Raw genomic sequence first — 17,790 nt, 5'->3', positions numbered from 1 at the left:
AACATTGCACAACACAGACAAATAGCCAGGGAAGTTGTACAGTTCCTGAACAGTTCCCAGTGGTAAGAACACCTATGCTAACCTGAGAACTCGTTATTATGCTTTAAAGATCTGTTTTTATAGCAATATTTCCAGATCAGTTGCTGGACCTATTCCCTGTCCCATGGGAAGTGTCACACTGTGCTGTCATTTCAATTGCCCTAGGCTGTAACACAGAACCCCACCTTCAACTATGCCTCTGCCTGCTTTGAGAAGTGGTAACAGATTAAATGTCATTTGGGTTGGATCAGTGCAGATTCCTGTATGGAGATACTTATTTAATGTAGAATGCTATGTCTTTTTTAAAAATGTTCTTGTGTTTGCTTTTTTTGTGAGGGTGCATGTAAAATACTGCTTTTTCTGTGATTTCCTAGATGATCCCAGCTGTATTCCCTGGACAAATAATTTTTGAGCAAGACAGAGAAATTACAAAATACTTAAGAAACAAATTCTAGCGAACAAAATACCAGCATGATGAATTAATTCCTGAGTATAGCACAGATCATGTCCTGGTTATTTTGTCCTTTGATTACTTTTAAAATAAAGCTTAATGAAGAAATGAATACATTTATTGTTACAGTCATGGATGAGATCTTGTTCTTGTGAAAATCAGTGGATGGATGGAATCTGTCAACCTGGGTCGTGTATTTCATCTAATTTCTTTGTGCTTCTAGAAAAGCTGAGCACCTTAACTGCCCAAGAAGTCTCCAAACATCTTCTAGACTAAATTCATTTTCATACTAAAATGATCGAAGGAACACAACATGAACTAAATCCATAGGAATGATTGATCTAAATTAAAAGACTGATTGATTACTACAGTAATGTTTGTAACTAGAAGACCATAAATGCATGTAAAATGGCTGTGGCTGATGGACAGCAGGTGGTTCAGTGCTTGTCTCAGAATCTGAGGAGGGTTAGAAGCTAAAGTACACATGGCACTGATGGACAAAGGAAGGGCAACTGGTGTCATCTACTTAGACTTGTGCAAGGCCTTTGACATGATATTGCACCACATCCTTATCTCTAAACTGGAGAGATATGGATATGAAAGCTGGAATATTTGGTGGGAAATAATTGGTTGGATGATTGTAGCCAGAGGGTTGTTGTCAGCAGCTCTGTGCCCAGGTGGAGGTCGCTCATGCATGGTGTCCAGAGCCCTTTCTTGGGACCAGTGCTCTTCAACATCTTTATCAATGACACAGACAATGGGATTGAGTAAGTTTGAGTAATTTTCAGCAAGTTTTCTGGTGACACCAAGCTGGCGCAGTTGACACAATGGAAGGGAGAGATGCCATCAAGAGGAACCTGGACACACTCAAAAAGTGGGCACATGAGAATTTAATGAGCTTTAACAAGGCCAAGTGCAAGGTGTTGCTCTTGGTGTGTGGCAATCCCAGATACAAGTACAGACTGGGGGAAGAACTCATAGACAGCAGCCTTGCAGAGAAGGAGTTGGAGGTTCTGACAGATGAAAAGCTGGCCAAGAGCCAGCAGTGTGTGCTTGCATCCCGAAAGGCCAACAGCATCCTGGACTGCATCAAAAGGTGAGTGGCAGCAGGGAGAGGGAGGGGATTGTCCTTATCTACTCTGCCCTTGTGAGGCTCCATCTGGAGTACTGCATCCAAGCCTGGGGAACCCAGTACAGGAGGGATGTGGAACTGCTGGAGTGGGTCCAGAGGAGGGGCATGAAGATGATCAGAGGGCTCTTCTATGAAGAAACATTGAGGGAGTTGGGCTTGTTTAGCTTGGAGAAGCGAAAGCTCCAGGAAGACCTCACTGTGGCCTTCCGGTACTTGAAGGGAGATTACAAGGAGTAGGGGGTCTGATTTTTTACATGGTCTGATAGTGATAGGACAAGAGGGAATGGGTTTAAACTAAAAAAGAGATATAGATTTAATATTAAGAGGAATTTTTTTATTCAGAGGATCGTGAGGCTCTGGCACAGACCGCCTAGAGAAGCAGTGGATGCCCCATTCCTGGATCCTGTTTCTATGACTCTATGATATCTTGATAATCACAGCCATGGCAACGTTCTTGGCCTCCAGCTCCTGCTCTGTTTTGTTCTGGGGCTCAAATAAGTAAGTGGCACTCCACACCAAACTAACAGAACTACTCAAATACTTGGCATTGCACCTCACCTGATGCCCCTAATATTGCATGCAAAATACAATTGGAATTAATTTGCCCCCTTTATTATCACTGTGTAGATAGGATACTGCAGCTTCCAGCAGTCATTACCACTATCCTGGGTGTCACATTTGTCCTGCAAGGAGTCTGGCCACGCCCGCATGTAAGGAGAGGTATTTCTTATTGTCACTCCAAGGTGTTTTTCCACAACATTGCTGTCCTTCTATCCCACTTATGTCCTTAAAGTTTCTTTTGCAATGTCATCTTGATAGCAGTTGCACAAATACAAACAGAAGTGCAAACAGAAGGATTTCAGGCTGGAATATGAGGAGACAGATATTTTGTCTAACAAGTTAATGCCCAGCACCATGAGAGACTTTGCTCCCTCATGTGGGACCTGTATATTGGTTTGTCTTTCATTGTGAGTGTGTGGTAGGCAGGAACTCTCTACAGGCAGTCAAAACAATGGGAGCTATATCTACGCAGATTGCTAATGGCTTATTGTGTGACTTAGCTTTGCTTTTATTCTCTGCCTGTTTTGTTTGGCCTTTTGCTTGCACAGTGTCTCCCACAGCAGTGCCCTGCTCTCCCAGCCATCCCAGTATCCTGGCAAACAAAAATGTTCACAGAAATCTTGGATGGTGGATTGATTCTCAAGTGGTAGCAAATGGTGATGCATCCTTAGGCTGTTCTTCTTTACACTTCATAGACCTGGGATCACTTTTCTACTTCACTTTTATTTATCTCCTGAAAAAATCCCAGCAAACTGAGCTAAATGTGAAGGATGTTTGGTGAGCTGTTTGATGCTGTCCTAACAGTGCAAGGAATCAATAAGAGGGAAACTGTGGTGAAATGGAATAACTTTGCAAAAGAAAAAGAAAGAAATCATTAATCTCATCATGGTAGGCACAACAAATTTGCTTCCTTCTGCTTTGTAAAACTGAGTAAAATTGATGGCCACTGTTGAAATAGCGGAGAATGACAGCATTTTGCAGACTGAGTGGATAGTAGTACATCAATACCAAGAACAGAAAGGAGCGTACAGAGGTGCTCTGGTATGAGCCCAGTTGTTTTGCAGAAGCACGTTTATCAGTCACATCACTTGGAGAGCATCCACAAAAGCCAGAAGAGCAATGTGGTTTGCTAATGTCAACAAGAGTTATGATCTGCTAAGCACACCAGGATCCAGCGGCTGGGGGAGTTGTGAGGGAGAAGTACATGCTCAGAGGTGGGGAGTGGCTCTGGAGATAAGAGAAACTCCAGCATTGGGAGGGAGACAGCTGGGAAAGGAAGGAAAGGCGGTGGGAGCTGCTGAAGGCTGAGCTGGAGGGTGCTGACACTATTTCAGGAAAAATTAAGAGTGAAGATGACCTTATTTTGGTGCACTTGCTCAAAGGAAATCTCAGAACAGTTTTTAATTTTCCATTTCAACCTGAAAACATCCAAATGATCCAGATCTGCCTTTGGGAGCAGAGGATGCTCTGTTACGGACCATGGAAAAGAGGCCCTGAGGTCCTGCCCCTGAAAACATTTACAAGAGTTTCTTGGAGAGAGGGATACGGGTATTGCATTCCCATGCTGTTTCCATTCATTTACAAGGAGAGGGCTGTGAGCAAGCATTGATGGTGCAGACAAACGGGCCCTATAGGGCAAGAACTGCAAGCTGTGCAGCTTCCAGTGGTAAGCCCCTCGCAGGAGAGGGACTATATCCCAGAATGCACAGTACAGACTTACAGGGAGCCTCAGAAAAAGGCCACAAATGAAGTAACAGCAGGTGGAAGGAAGATTTGGGAAGGAACACACTACAAAGTTCTTGAGTAAGAAAAAGTGGGACACTTTAAAAACACCTGATTTCTAGAATGTTCTGAATACCAGCCCTTTTGGAAAACAAGCCTTTTCATTGTGCAGCATGTATTCATCAGACAAAACAGTTGTTGGCTTGGGTGCTGCAACAGAATTGAGCAAAATTGAAGTCCATTAAGCAACTTTGCTTTTTCTCCATAGTTATAGGATAATGTGTTATCTGTCCATCTTTACAAATGTCTCATCAAGATAAGATGGGGCTTTTCAGAGATAATTTCAATTTGTTATTGAAATGACAAGGTAGAGAATGAAAGATTCCTTCTCATTGCATAAATATGCTCTTAACAGCCTCCTTCTGGGAAGTAATAGGTCAGTGTTAGGTCGAGAAGCTGTATTAGTTTCAAAAGAAAACAAAAATAAGTTCACAAAGAGAGTGGTATGATAGAGCTGTCTGTAACAGCTGGGATCTGAACTCCAGCACGTGGGTTATAACCTTAATTTTGATCCTCAGATGTAGCAATGCCATCACTATTCCTCTCATGCTAACATTTCAGGTTTTCAAAAAAGGGAGCAGAATCAGAAGAGCCTCATCTTTTATGTTAGTTGTGAGCCAGTGAGGGGCTAATAATCTGGGTAGCTAGGTTAGGGGTAAATAATCTGCTGACAGGAAGAGGTGCAGCTACAGACCACAGCTGCCCTGGGACCACAGGGCTGAGCCGGCTCCTCAGCATGGGAGTGTGGGTGTCAGGGGGGGAACATGTGTGACCTTGTTGCTATGATTCATAGAATCATAGAATCATAGAATCATAGAATCATAGAATCATAGAATATTCTGTGTTGGAAAGGACCCATAAGGATCATCAAGTCCAAATCCTGGTTCCATGCAGGACCACCCAAAATCCAAACACTATGACTGAGAGCGCTGTCCAAATGCTCCTTGAACTCCTACAGCTCGGGGCAGTGCCCTCTGCCCTGGGCAGCCTGTTCCATGCCCATTGCCCTCTGGTGAGGAAGCATTTCCTGATGAAACCTGATTCATTCAGGATTACCATCCTGAACCTCTTCTATCACAGCTCCATGCTGTTCCCTTGGGTTCTATCATTGGCCACCAGAGAGAGGAGATCATTGCCTGACCTTCCACTCCCCCTCGTTTGATCCTCCCTACATAAGGCCTCCTGAAATATCATGTCCAGCAGTTCATAGGGCTGATTCCAACACAACTTTCCTAGTCAGAGTCTTTGCCATTAACTGCAAGCTGTAAGGAACCACTGGTTTTCATTAAGTAAAGAGCAAGAGCGCTGAACTGCAGGAGCATTTTACACCACTAGCATAAACTGTGTCATCAGCTCCACTAATCAGTTACAAATGGTTCTTCCAATGAGCTAATTTGTATGGATTTGTTTTGGCCATTGAAATTCTCTCATAGGTGAAGAACAAAAGCTTCGCAAGTGGAGAGTGAGTGCTCCCTAGAAAAAGCACCTTGAAAACAAAAAAACCTTTTGAAGAAAGTGCAAAACTGGAGAAATTCCGCCAAGTTACAAAAAAGCTGTGTCAAATCCGGGCACAGGGGAAGGAAGATTTGTTGCCCTCCCTGGATGCAGCTGAGCCTGGTGCCATAGATCTGTTGAAGGGCAAGCCTGGGTGATACAGAGAGGACATAGAATAACACAATGCAAGTCTTGCGCATAACAGCATAGGTGCATTTTAAAAAAAAAGGACATATTTCAATAAGAACAAAATATTTGAACCAAACCAGTAACATAGCCTGGTATTTACTGGTAGCACCGAGCAGAGCCAGTGTGCATCTGTACACTGCAGCCAGTCAGCAGTGCTGCGGCTGCCGGAGGGCTTGGAAGAGGAGCTTGCCCCACATGGCAGGGGGCAATCACAGACCTGATGGCTTGGAGGAAACAGAGTGCCAGCAGCCACACAGGGCTTTTCTAGATATTCTTCCTTGTGCCTGTGATGTTTATGAACTTAAGCTTAGTAGTTATCACTCAGTGCCTGAGAACGCATAAATAAAATATAACGTGCTCTTCGTTCTCACCTCAAAACTTAATTTTTCATTCTGTGCACAGTATTATCCATGCCTAACAGGCTTTCAGGGCTTTCTCCGCTTAGCAGATGACAGACAGCACATGTTTTTCTTTTTCTGCATATATTTTTCATGCGGTTTCAGCTATAGGAAAGTCACTTTCCACTGCAAACATAGAGCAACATACTATCGTTAATTTGAAAGATTGTCCCAGATAGTTTTTCATCTGTACAATGGTAGGATAAAATGTTTTTGGGAATCCAATCAAACCATTGCAGAAAACCTGCCCCAAACATTATCCAAAAGAAGATCAAACATTTTATTTTAATTATAGCAGGAGCAGAAAGGAAATGAGAAATTCAGAGCTGTTCCACTGTGTGCACGATGTTCGTGTGAGCAGGTTTTTATTATATTAGTGATTTCAGCAGAAGATGCGGAAGGTCTATAAATGAATTCTGAGTTTGCTATCAAAGGAAAGTAATTTTACTGGGCCACGGCTTTGCTGTGCTATTTGAAAAAGAGGGTCATGGTCTCTGAGAAAGATTGGTTTCATTCAACTGCAGCATTGTGCTTATGCTGTGCTCACAGGGCCAGACTAGTGATCCATGTCCAGCAATGACTGCCCCGCATGGAGGCTGCAAAGGGCCCCACAGCTCCCACCTATGCAGTAGCTTCATGAAATCCGGGGATGGAGAAAGAAAAGAGGGTGCATGTCAAAGTGCAGTAAGGCTGTGTACCCAGACCTAGCAGATGAGAGTTCCTTGAAACCCATGGCCTTTTTGTAGGATAAACCACCAGTGTTAGTCACATCCTGGCTAGTGCTGTGAATGGTGAAGCCACAGAGTCTTGGTTTCCAATGCTGAATGCAATGCTGCAAGTCTCCAGAGTAGTTGATTTATTTATTTTTATTCTGCTACGAGGGCAGCACGAGGGCTGGGCTCAGTTTCTTCATCCTTCAGGAAAGCCTCAGTGCCAGCAAGGTTCACTGGGGTAAAGAGTTCCCACTCTCACTGGAGTTCACTATTTGGCATGTGCTGCTGTTTTATCAGATGCACAAAAACACAGAAAGAAATTAGCTCACCACATCAAATAAGAACCATGGTACCTAGCATGTTCCCTACTGGAGACTGAACCTTGACATTTCGAGTTAAATTCTACTGCTGGGAACTTCCTGTGGCTGAGGAAGAAGCAATCTGCACTGAGAAGTGATTTATGATGAATCTGATCTGCCCTTCAGCTGGGAAGATCTTCTTTCCATGCTCTGCCTCGAATTATTAGGAACAAGTCATTCTGGTTTGCTTTTCTGAGGCATTTTTTTGGGGTCTTGCTGCTCACTGCTAGCATTAATAGGAAATTAGAAATGTAGTGTCACCGCCTCTTCAGAGATACTGAGCAGCGCTGGGACAAAGCCTGGGAATGCTGCTGGTTTTGGACTGCAGTCCTTTACCACTGTGCAGTGGGGATAAAACACATTAACCCAGCCTGCATTCACATTTCACTCTGCAACTGGCTTACAGGAGAAGAATCCAAAAATATTATAGCCACTCAAACTGTTAGACTCTTGATTTGTTCTGGCACCTCTGTAAAAATCTCTAGAAATAAACTGTACTTGGGAAATAATTCTACATCAAATATGGAGATTCATGAGTGGACCATCAAGCCCTGTTGGCTCTACCTACAGTGCCCTGAGAGCGTGAGAATGACCACAACACTCTGTGCACAGGAATATGTGCTTTAGCAGCCTGTTGCCTTGAGGCACATGGTTCCCTGCATAATGTGACGCTGTGGACTACAAGGAAGCTTGGCTTCGTTACCTTGCAGAGTTTTCACCTGCACATCTTTACTTCTCAAAGGATTGAATGATTTAAATTTCTTTTTCCATCCAGGGTCAGTGCTTTGCCAACATCCAGCCCTGCAGGCAGGAGTCCAGTTCAGGTTGTATTTGCATCCAAGCAAGGCCAGCCTATGCCTGAAACACAGATATGTTCTTGCTTTGACTTGCCAAGTAGTTATCTGGATTTCTAAGTGCTGTTTTGGAACATCACGGACTCAAATATGGGAACATATTCTCCAGCTGCATTTCAGAGGAGTTGCATTACCCATATTTTATCTTAGAAGCACGGTGAGATGCTATGATTATGTAGGTCAGCCTAACTCTCTCCTTATTTCCAGTTTTCCAAATGGTTAGATTAAAAATCAATTACACCTAGCCTCCACTGAAAGTTATACTTAGTGGTGGAATAAAGGAAAAAAAAAAGTTGTAATATTTCACAGCAGGAAAGAGTATGGCTTTGCAATTGCAACTCTGTTTTATCCATGAATTACTAAACTTATAGCATTCTCCCCTTGTTCACAAGGAACTGGAAGTGCACAGGAGGTATAAGAACAAGCAGTAAGGAAACAGAATTTGAGTTTCCAGTCTTGCCATCCTGAACACAGCTGACTCACAGCCCTGACCTTTGGTCTCTGGTGATGGTTTGCATGCAGCCTGCCCATTGCAGGCATTGTGCGGGGTTGGTGCGTGACACTGCTTGAAGAATGATTTGAGAAATGAGCTGAAGTGGCATGCACAAAATTTGGAATGTTCCATGTAGACAGCTGTCATTTGCTGGCTGTCGTCTGTGTCTTCTGCCACTGGCGTAAGACATCACCAAAAGCAAACAGCTGAGTGCATAGATCAGGAAAAATGTGATGGCTCTGCAAAGCTTGCCGATTTATCTCTGTAAATGTACGATGTGTTCTTCTTTCCCCGAGCTTTAAATGAAAGAACAAAATCATAGATACACTTTCCTTTCAGGCAACTTGTAAGAAAAATATTGTTAGACACTCTAGACCAAGCACATGTGATCCTGTCCTTTTTTTTTTTCCTTAATAATTAAGTTAAAGGTTAAGACTGAGCTTACAGGAAGGTTTTAAAAATCCAGGATTTATAACATTTATCTTGAGTCTTTGGAATGATAATTTCACTGCACTGGTGATGGCCTTATTTCTATAGCGCAACATTTTCAGAGGTAGATGCATGAAATCAGATGGCTTTGTGTGAGTTCACTAAGTAAAAGAGCCTGGGTTTCAGGCAGATCAACACAGTGCAGGAGAAAGTCCAAGTTTTGCAGAAGTCATCAGGGAGATGTAATTGGCAGAATGACCTTACTATTTCACAGAAAATTGTGTAGTAAGGGACTGATTCTGCCTAAATCGTGTAGCAATACAGACAGTGTGACAGGAATGTCCTATCTGCAGGATAAAGGCAAGGACCAGTGGAGGACATAGTGCTTCCTCTTCATTGATTTTCCTGGGTGCCACCTGTCCAAGATAGGCTAGGAAGCAGAGGCAGAGAAAGTGCAGAAGAGTTTTCCTCTGTCCTCATTTCTTCTTGTCAGTCTGAGGGGCAGCACCCTCCATCCCTCCCATAATTACACACTGCTCCAGTGTACACTGTGTGTACACTGGATCAAATCCACGCTAAATACATCCTCTCCTGGGCTTTAGCTGTAGGACGGGGACTGCTGCTACCACCCTTCCTGGGTCTGGGGAAGGCCCAGAATAACCTCAAGAATTTGTTCTTGATTTCTCTCATGATGTCCTCCAAGAAAGACTGAGTGATCCTGTAAGCACTGTCATTGCTCTACTGCTTTAGCAGGGCTCTTCAGCTCAGTGCCTTCCTGGCACGCTTCACAGCTTCTTCAAGCATTAGGTTGGGGATCATGACTCCATGCATGGCTCCAAAATGACAGAATCTTGCCTTACTCAGATTAAGAGCAAAATAAAGCCTGAGACAGGATGCGGTTTCTCCCTGGCTATGAGAATGTGAAGACAATGTTGGCCCAAGAACAAATGGAATAAACATCAGCCAGTTTAGTGCAGAGTTTCAAAAGCAGTGCTGACCATAAGAGCAGTGAGGTTTAGAAACAGCTGCTCAGAAAAAAAAAAGTGGTAAAATGCCCATATGAGTTTTAAGAGGGACTACAGCCCTTTTATATCAGAGATTTTAAGATGTGTTTAGTACAGTGGGCAAAGACTTGGTCTCTTCCAGTCACCTGTGCTGGGCTGGGAGACTTCTCCCTCCTGATTCCCACATTTATTTATGAGGTCTACCTCCATGTTCTGGTGCTTGCACGCTCCAATACTGATAACCGTATGGCTGAGGCCAGTACAGCCCTGACCACCCATGTGGATGTGCCTGGCTACTGCTCACCTCTTGAGCTGCTCCAGCATCACTTGGAGGAGATACACAGCCTAATTAGAGGTAAAGCTGCGGGCAAGGCTTAGCTGTGGTTTTGTGCCTGCATCTCAGTTACCTCTTGCGTCTGGGTCAAGGCAAACTGATTACCTTGACATTCTACACATGGTAGGAACATTTACCTAACAGAATCTGCAACTCTTCAATGTTTTTCAACACTGGGATAAGTCCCACTGAGATCAGCCTAACCTTAGGATCGGTCCCACTTCTAGCATTGAGAGTGAACCAACTTATCGTATATTTGGATGTCTCAGGACCAAAATGATACTCTGTTGTGCAAGAACTGCCCCAGGAAACATAGAATCATTTGAGTTGGAAGAGACCTTTAAAAGCTATCTAGTCTAACTCTCCCTCAATGTAGAGACACCTATATCAGATTGCCCAGAGCCCCATCCAGCCTGACCTTGAATGTCTCCATGGACAGGGCATCCATCACCTCTCTGGGCAACATGTTCCATTGCCTCATCACCTTTATTGTAACAAACTTCTTCCTTATATCCAGTCTAAATCTCCCCTTGTTTAGTTTGAAACCATTTCCCCTTGCCCTATTAAAACAGACCCTGCTAAAGAGTCTATCTTCTTCTTTCTCACAGTTTCCCCTTTAGATACTGACAGGCCGCTCTGAGGTCTCTCTATCCTTACATCCCCCAGATTGTACTAATAGTGGTACTAATAGACCTAGTAGTAAGACCTTGCACTAGGATCCATTGAACCTCATGAGGTTCACCTGGGCCCACTGATGAGCCTGTCTAGGTCCCTCTGGATGGCATCTCATTCCTCAGGTGTGTTGACTGTAACACACACCTTCGTGCCATCTCCAAACTTGCTGAGGGTGCACTCAATCCCACTGTTGATGTCATTGATGCCAATGTTAAAGAGCACAGGTCCCAGTACCTACCCCTGAGGGACACCACTTTTCAGTGATGTCCATCCAGACTTTGAGCCACTGACCACCACTCCCTGGGTACAGTCTCACAACCAGTTCCTCATCCATTGAACAGTCTACACCTCACATACATATCTTTCCAGTTTGGAGAGAAAGATGTTACAGGGGACTGTGTCCAAGGCCTTACTGAAATTTAGACAAATGACATCAATCGCTCTTCCCTTGTCCACTTACAAAGTTATGCCAACAAGGTTGGTCAGGCAGGATCTGCCCTTGGTGAAGCCATACTGGTTATCCCATATAACCTCCCTCTCTTCCATGAGCCTTAGTATAGTTCCCAGAAGGATCTGCTCCTGGCACAGAGGTGAGACTGACAGGTTGGTAGTCCCCTGGGTCATCCTTTCTACCCTTCTTAAAAATTGGTGCGATATTGCCTTTTTTCCCTGTCGCCATGGACTTCACTTGACTGCCGTGACTTTTCAAATACCATTGAGAGCATCTTGGCAACTATGTCAGCCAATTCTCTCACAATCCTGGGATGCATCTCATTGGGATCCTTAGACTTGTGGATATTCAGGTTCCTCAGGCTATTTCTAACCTGATCTTCACTTACAGCAGGAGGGGCATTGCTCCCCCAGTTCCCACCTTCAGAAACTAGGGACTTCCCATAGACTCAAGGCTGGCATAGTAGCGCTATGCAGTGCGGGCCTGTCCAAGTCTTCTGATGCAATAGGTGCAAGCACTGTTTCTTCTCACCTCTGTCCACTCCCAGTGGGTACTCAGTCCCACAGTGAAGTTTGTTGCTGGGAGGTGAGATTAAGGAAACTTCATCATGTTCCTTGGGGACCTTCCAATTGCACTCTATTTTGAAAATGACAGTACTTAAGTATATTTATCATTTGCAGGTTTGTCCTAATATCTAAAATACTGCCAGCTCCTGTTGAGACTGATTTTTTGCCTTGCTCTACCCCCACAGGTGGCTTAGAAAACCACCCCAAATTCTCTTCATATTGTTCAATTATGTCCTCATAGATGTCTAATTTCTACACTAAATTATATTAATTTTTTTTTTAGGTTTATATTTTCTGAACTTCAAATAATTTCTGCTGTTCTTTGAATGCAATTTCCCCCGGAGTCGTTCTGAGTACTGAAACTAAGCTGCAATTATTTAGACTACAATTTCTTCCACATTTAAAAGAATCTCTTTATAATAATTTTTTGCCTCCAGTCTTCTATGAATTCATTATTTTTTTGAAACTGCAATTTTTGTTAAAAATAGTAATTATTCAAGCAGATACATTTTGACTGTTTCCATCAGGAATTGAGGGTGTGTTCACCTTGTGCTTTATGTCCACTTATATCACACAGACCCAGGCAGTCTTTAACTGCTCTTTCCCTCTCCTGCTTTGGACTTCCCTTCTCAATATTCATTAGCTGCCTAAACAGCTCTCTATTAATATTTTTGTAAAAGCTACACCAGAGATGCTCTAAAAAGCTTCATCCTTTTTCTGACACTTACTTTTGTCTTATTTCCTCAAGAGAGATCTATGGGTGCAAATATGGGTCATTGCTCAACCCCTCCTGCCTTTAGCCAACATAGTTTTCAGTTGCAATTTTTGCTCCTTTCTCCTTGAAATTAATTTCACTCCTCTCTCCTTGCAGGAATCAACTGTAGATATCTTCTGTTAATTACCAGCTGTTTTCATTTTCTGTTTTTTTCCATGTACACTCCTCGTACAGCCTGATGAGCCACTATGGCATTTTCCTATTTTTGTCCCAAAGAAGGGCAGAACGGCTTTGTGTCTTTGATGCCACTTCATATAGGCATTGCTGACTCCCCTGAACTGTTTTTTCCCCACGATGCCTCTCTGTGGCACCGCTCCTACTTCTGGAGACTGTTACTTTTGACCTGCTGAAGCCTATTAAAGGTGGTTCATCCATTCAGATCTGTCTCAGAGTCATGAGCTCTGCCAGCACAAGATTATTTTCCCTCTGATTGCTTTTTGTTCGTTTTGTCCAAAGTTCCAATCAGTCAAAGTGAAAACGAAACCAGCCACAGATCCTTTTAGAACCTCCAAGTGCTGAGACAGAGATCATCCCCCGGGCAATCCAAGGCATTGCTGTGCTGTCTGTGTTGTGCCATATTGCTTTAACAATGACTATCAGGAAGAGGAAATGTGCCGTGAAAGCAACAGTAGATGCTCTTTCTTACAGCTGAAAGCGTGACAAAGAGAACACATAGCACACATGCTGCCTATGGGGAGGACATTCACAAATTTGAGCCCAGCTCTTGGATGAACTATGAAATGCAGATATTTGTGCAGATGAAGGGATGGCACTGTGACTTCAGCAGCAGCTGGATGGGGAGCAGCACCTCCCATCCTCACTGATCTCCTTGCCACATGTGGCAAGGCAGGCAGATTTCCCATGGCACCACAGATGTAAATGAATGGCGCTCAGTATAGCCCTTTCTCTTCTTCCTCCGGTTCCCTTCTCTATACATCCACCCCCTTAAAGTAAGGGACTACTTATTTCCCTGCTGCCTTTAAACAACTGCAAGGACAGAAGGAAAAACTTTGTTCAGAAAGTGTGGCAAACAGGCAGAAGATAAATGTGGAATAAACAGTAACAAATGATTTGCAAATTCCCTCTTCCCCAGATGTCTGCTCCTTTCTCTTCTTCCATCACCACATTCCACCTGCTAGGCATTGGGTGCTTCATGCAGCCCAGGCAGCAATTCAGCCACTAGCAGCGTGATGGAAACTGCCTCCTGTAAGCATATAGAGTACAGCCAAAACACTGAAAAACAGTGCTGATAGCCCAGTAAGTTATATCTAGAGCATCTCCTAAAAACTGTAGGAGGTTAATATATAGACATTAGACAAATTGCTTTTTTTTCCTGTTTTCAGTTGTAAAAGCTGTTTCAGACAAGCTCTGTTCTCACCACATCCTCACACAGGGCCATGCAGGCAGGCCCTCATCACCTGCTCTGGAGAAGCCAGCAACTTCTGAACTTCAACTGAACTGCATCTGCCTGCAGAAGTTTTAGCAGTCAGTTCTCTGACACTGGCATTAGAGGTAGATAAACCTCACTCAGATCACCCTAAGGTCAGTGAGTGCAAGCCAGGGCTCCTGTGAAGGCCTCAGCCAGGTTTCTTTCCAGTGCTAGTTCGGTGCATGGTGACCAGCACCGGGACAGGCCCTTCCCACCTGCCCACCGTCCAAAGTGCCCCAAAACCCTGCATTAATCTCTGCTATTTTTCTGGCAAGCCACCCCAGATAATTCTGTATTCTTAACACAGCTCTAGAAACCTTAGAGGTAGCTCTTTTAAGCCATTTCTGAAGAGAGAGATGGAGGATGGATATGTGCCACGCCTTGCCAAGACAGGGTGCTGTCCACACATCTCCCAGCTTTTATTTCTATCCCAGTGAAACCTACTACAGACACAGAGCCTCTCAACATGAATGCAGCTCAGGTATTTTTGTTTGCTCCAATAAATAGTTTGTGTAACCATGGACACATACATGTGTACAATGCACTTATTGGAGTAGTTGCTGCTGGTGTTTGTTCAGCTAAATATTATTTAAGCTTTATCATCAGAAAGTATCTTATATACATTACAATCATCAGCTCCAACTCTATTGGAATAAACATCCTAACATCTAGAAGAAAAGCATGCCTGTGAATATAATGTCATTACAGACCTTAGAGAAAGTTAAAAATATTTAAAAGGAAGATGAACAGCTGATTTAAAGCTAAAAAGATGGGAATCAGTTTTTTACATGATTGTTTTTAGACAATAGGCTCTAACGTTGTGTCTGCATCATTTCTGCACTAGGCTATTGATCTTGACACTGAGTGACTAGCTCCCAATTGGGTCTTGAGCATTGTTTATAATCCTTAAATTTAGCATAGTTTCACAACTTGAAATATGTGTTCCTTTTTGTTACCCAAGTCTCCCTTAAGTAAAGACAGCATGAAAGCGTACAGTTTGGAAGACAGCAGGATACCGCAATAAGATCAGGTATGCCACAGAAAAGTACACGTTTGGGAGATGAGAAACCTTAGCAAAACTTTCATACTGCAGAGATAACAATTTGCATGCAAGAAAGCAAGTTTCAGCTGTGATAAAATTTAAAAAGGAAAAAAGTGTTGCAAACGCACATTCTGAATATCTGCCTCTAAACTATAACATCTGTCACAAAGCATACCCTCTGTCAAAGTAGAAGAAGAGCTATGCCACCAAAATAAACTCTGCTGGCCACCACTGCCACATAAATTCTTACTTACATCCAGAAGACAGGATGAAGAACATAATCTTCTCCACAGGGAAACAAATCAAGACTCTCATAAGTTTCAAAAGGAAAATAGTGAATTTTAAAATCATGTCCATCTGTACCTCTGTGAAACCTGAAGAGATGTAGGATCCTCTCACTGGTGCCCGCTGCAGGCTCCTGCCACTCAAGGGGCATCTGCACAGCAATATTTTCAGGACCATATGGGTAGAGATCCACACAAATCACTGAATTCTCTCACCAAGTCATGCCATGCTCGGAAGTCTCTTTCCTTCTGGAGTTTGATATTCCCAACACCAGAGCCTTGATGCTCCGAGTGTCAGTCTTTGCACTAGCCCTGGGACATTTAATGCAGTCTCCCGCTTTTCCCTTTCAGCAGGACCATTCATGTGCATGTTTTTCCACCCTTACATCATCTCCTGCATACGTCTTCTCTCGTCTGTTTTACAAATGAGAATTCCTGGTGCTGATACCAGTTTACACCTGAATGTATATTTTCCTTTGAATGCGTAACATACACTGCATTGTGAGGAAAATAAGCAAGTAATCTTTTATCTTTAACTAATTCTACAAGAAATTATGAGAACACAGAATGATGTTATTTATACACGTGTTTGGGAAGACAAAAGATTCCTATTTTTGAAGAATTGGAGAGATGGGAAAATACGCTATTTCATGAACAACGGGCTGGTAACATGCCGCCTGCCACTTCCTCCCCACAGCTCTGCAACACAAGCTCCAAAGCATTGACTCAGGGAGCCTCATGCCTCTCATGCCTGCAGGTTACAGCTGCGCTTCTGGTCCTCAGAGAATGACTCAGTCATGTGGGGAAAATATAAAAAACCAACCCAAAATGCAGCTGTTATTCCTGCATGTCAAAAAATGAAAAGCCTGAAGCATAACTGTACACAATGTACACTGTAAGATGAGACATCAAGTCCTCAGCTCAGGTCCTTCATTCATTTACATGACAACAGAAAGTTGGTGTCAGGAGTATCTGTTTCAGCCTAGAGAAACAGCAGAATTAAGACCTGGTGTCAAAAAAGCACTTTGCTTGACATGCAGCAGAGTCTAGACTCCACATTCAGGATTTATTTTGATCTTTATTTTATCTCACATACAGAAGATGTGAGAAGTAACTTGCATAATTCACTAGATCAATGACTTCTGCTAGTCTTATTTGTAAGAAATCACATTAAAATACATTATTTTTTCTAGATATTCACTTTCTAAGCAGCTTGGAGTGAACTGTACAAGTGCAATTTTATCTCCCATTGTCACATACAAAAAAGGAAGTGATTTTTTTGCCTATTTTTGTTCACTTTTATCTTCTAAATAACAGAAAAAAAACTACAAACCTCATCCACCTAAAGTTTCGTAACAAAGCTGGCATTTTACCCAGCTCAACTGCAAATTTCCCCCAGACCTGCAAGGCCACTCTGTGTCCTAGTAAATACTTTGTGTTTGCCAGAGCACGTATGCATCTGCTCTAGGCACTGTGAAGTGAACAGCACCGTGGTCTATGAGCTGTGTTAAATAATGATTCCTCCTCCACCAGAAACATTGGATGGCTCCCTCCATGCAACTCAGTTTTCCTTCCTAGCTGTATTAACTTGTATTCACTACAGAGACCACATATATTTACGCTCTTATTTTTAATCTCATGAGGTTTCTTTCTCTTCCATCAATAAACCTATTTTTTTAAGTGGATCATATAGACTTTGATTTTATATATGTTATCCGATAAAATGAACAAATTGTCTCTTTATAAGGAAGATGATCCCCAAGGTAAAGGAAACAGAGCTAATGAATCAAAGCTGCAGATGTGATAAATGCAGGTTGATACTTATTTCTTTGTACCATCAGACTAGGTATGCCAATAAAAAATTAACTCCCCAATGTAAAAGGCAGCTCTCACTTCCCTGCAACATTGCTCTAAACAATGCAGTAGTATAGAGCATTTTAGGAAAAGCAAGCTAGAAAAACACCCTCTGTCTTCAAGGTAAAATACTCCTGATTCAGAACCCATGCAAAATTTAAGAGTTGATTGTATTTCACAAGCATTTATTTTTTAAAGCATTTTTTCTGTACTTCAGCATAGTTTTGCACTATGCTCACTTAGCTTCACTTAGTCTCTCTGCAGAGACTAGGAAAGTAACAGTAGGAAGGTAGGAAGATATTGCTTCCCTTTTTTTTTTTTTAAGCCACATTTTGAATTTTGCACTTCATGTGCAAAAACAACAATTTTTGTGGGAAATTGGGTGGGAAACTGGGTGCTAACTGCCATAATCTAAACTGGGTTTATTGTTCAGGATGAAAACAAAGGAGCACTGTGAAACTCCTGGGCAGACAAAGAGGTTG

Source organism: Numida meleagris, chromosome 2 (assembly GCF_002078875.1).
Source record: "Numida meleagris isolate 19003 breed g44 Domestic line chromosome 2, NumMel1.0, whole genome shotgun sequence".
In the NCBI taxonomy this organism is placed as follows: Eukaryota; Metazoa; Chordata; class Aves; order Galliformes; family Numididae; genus Numida; species Numida meleagris.
Note: the sequence above shows the minus strand (reverse complement) of the source record.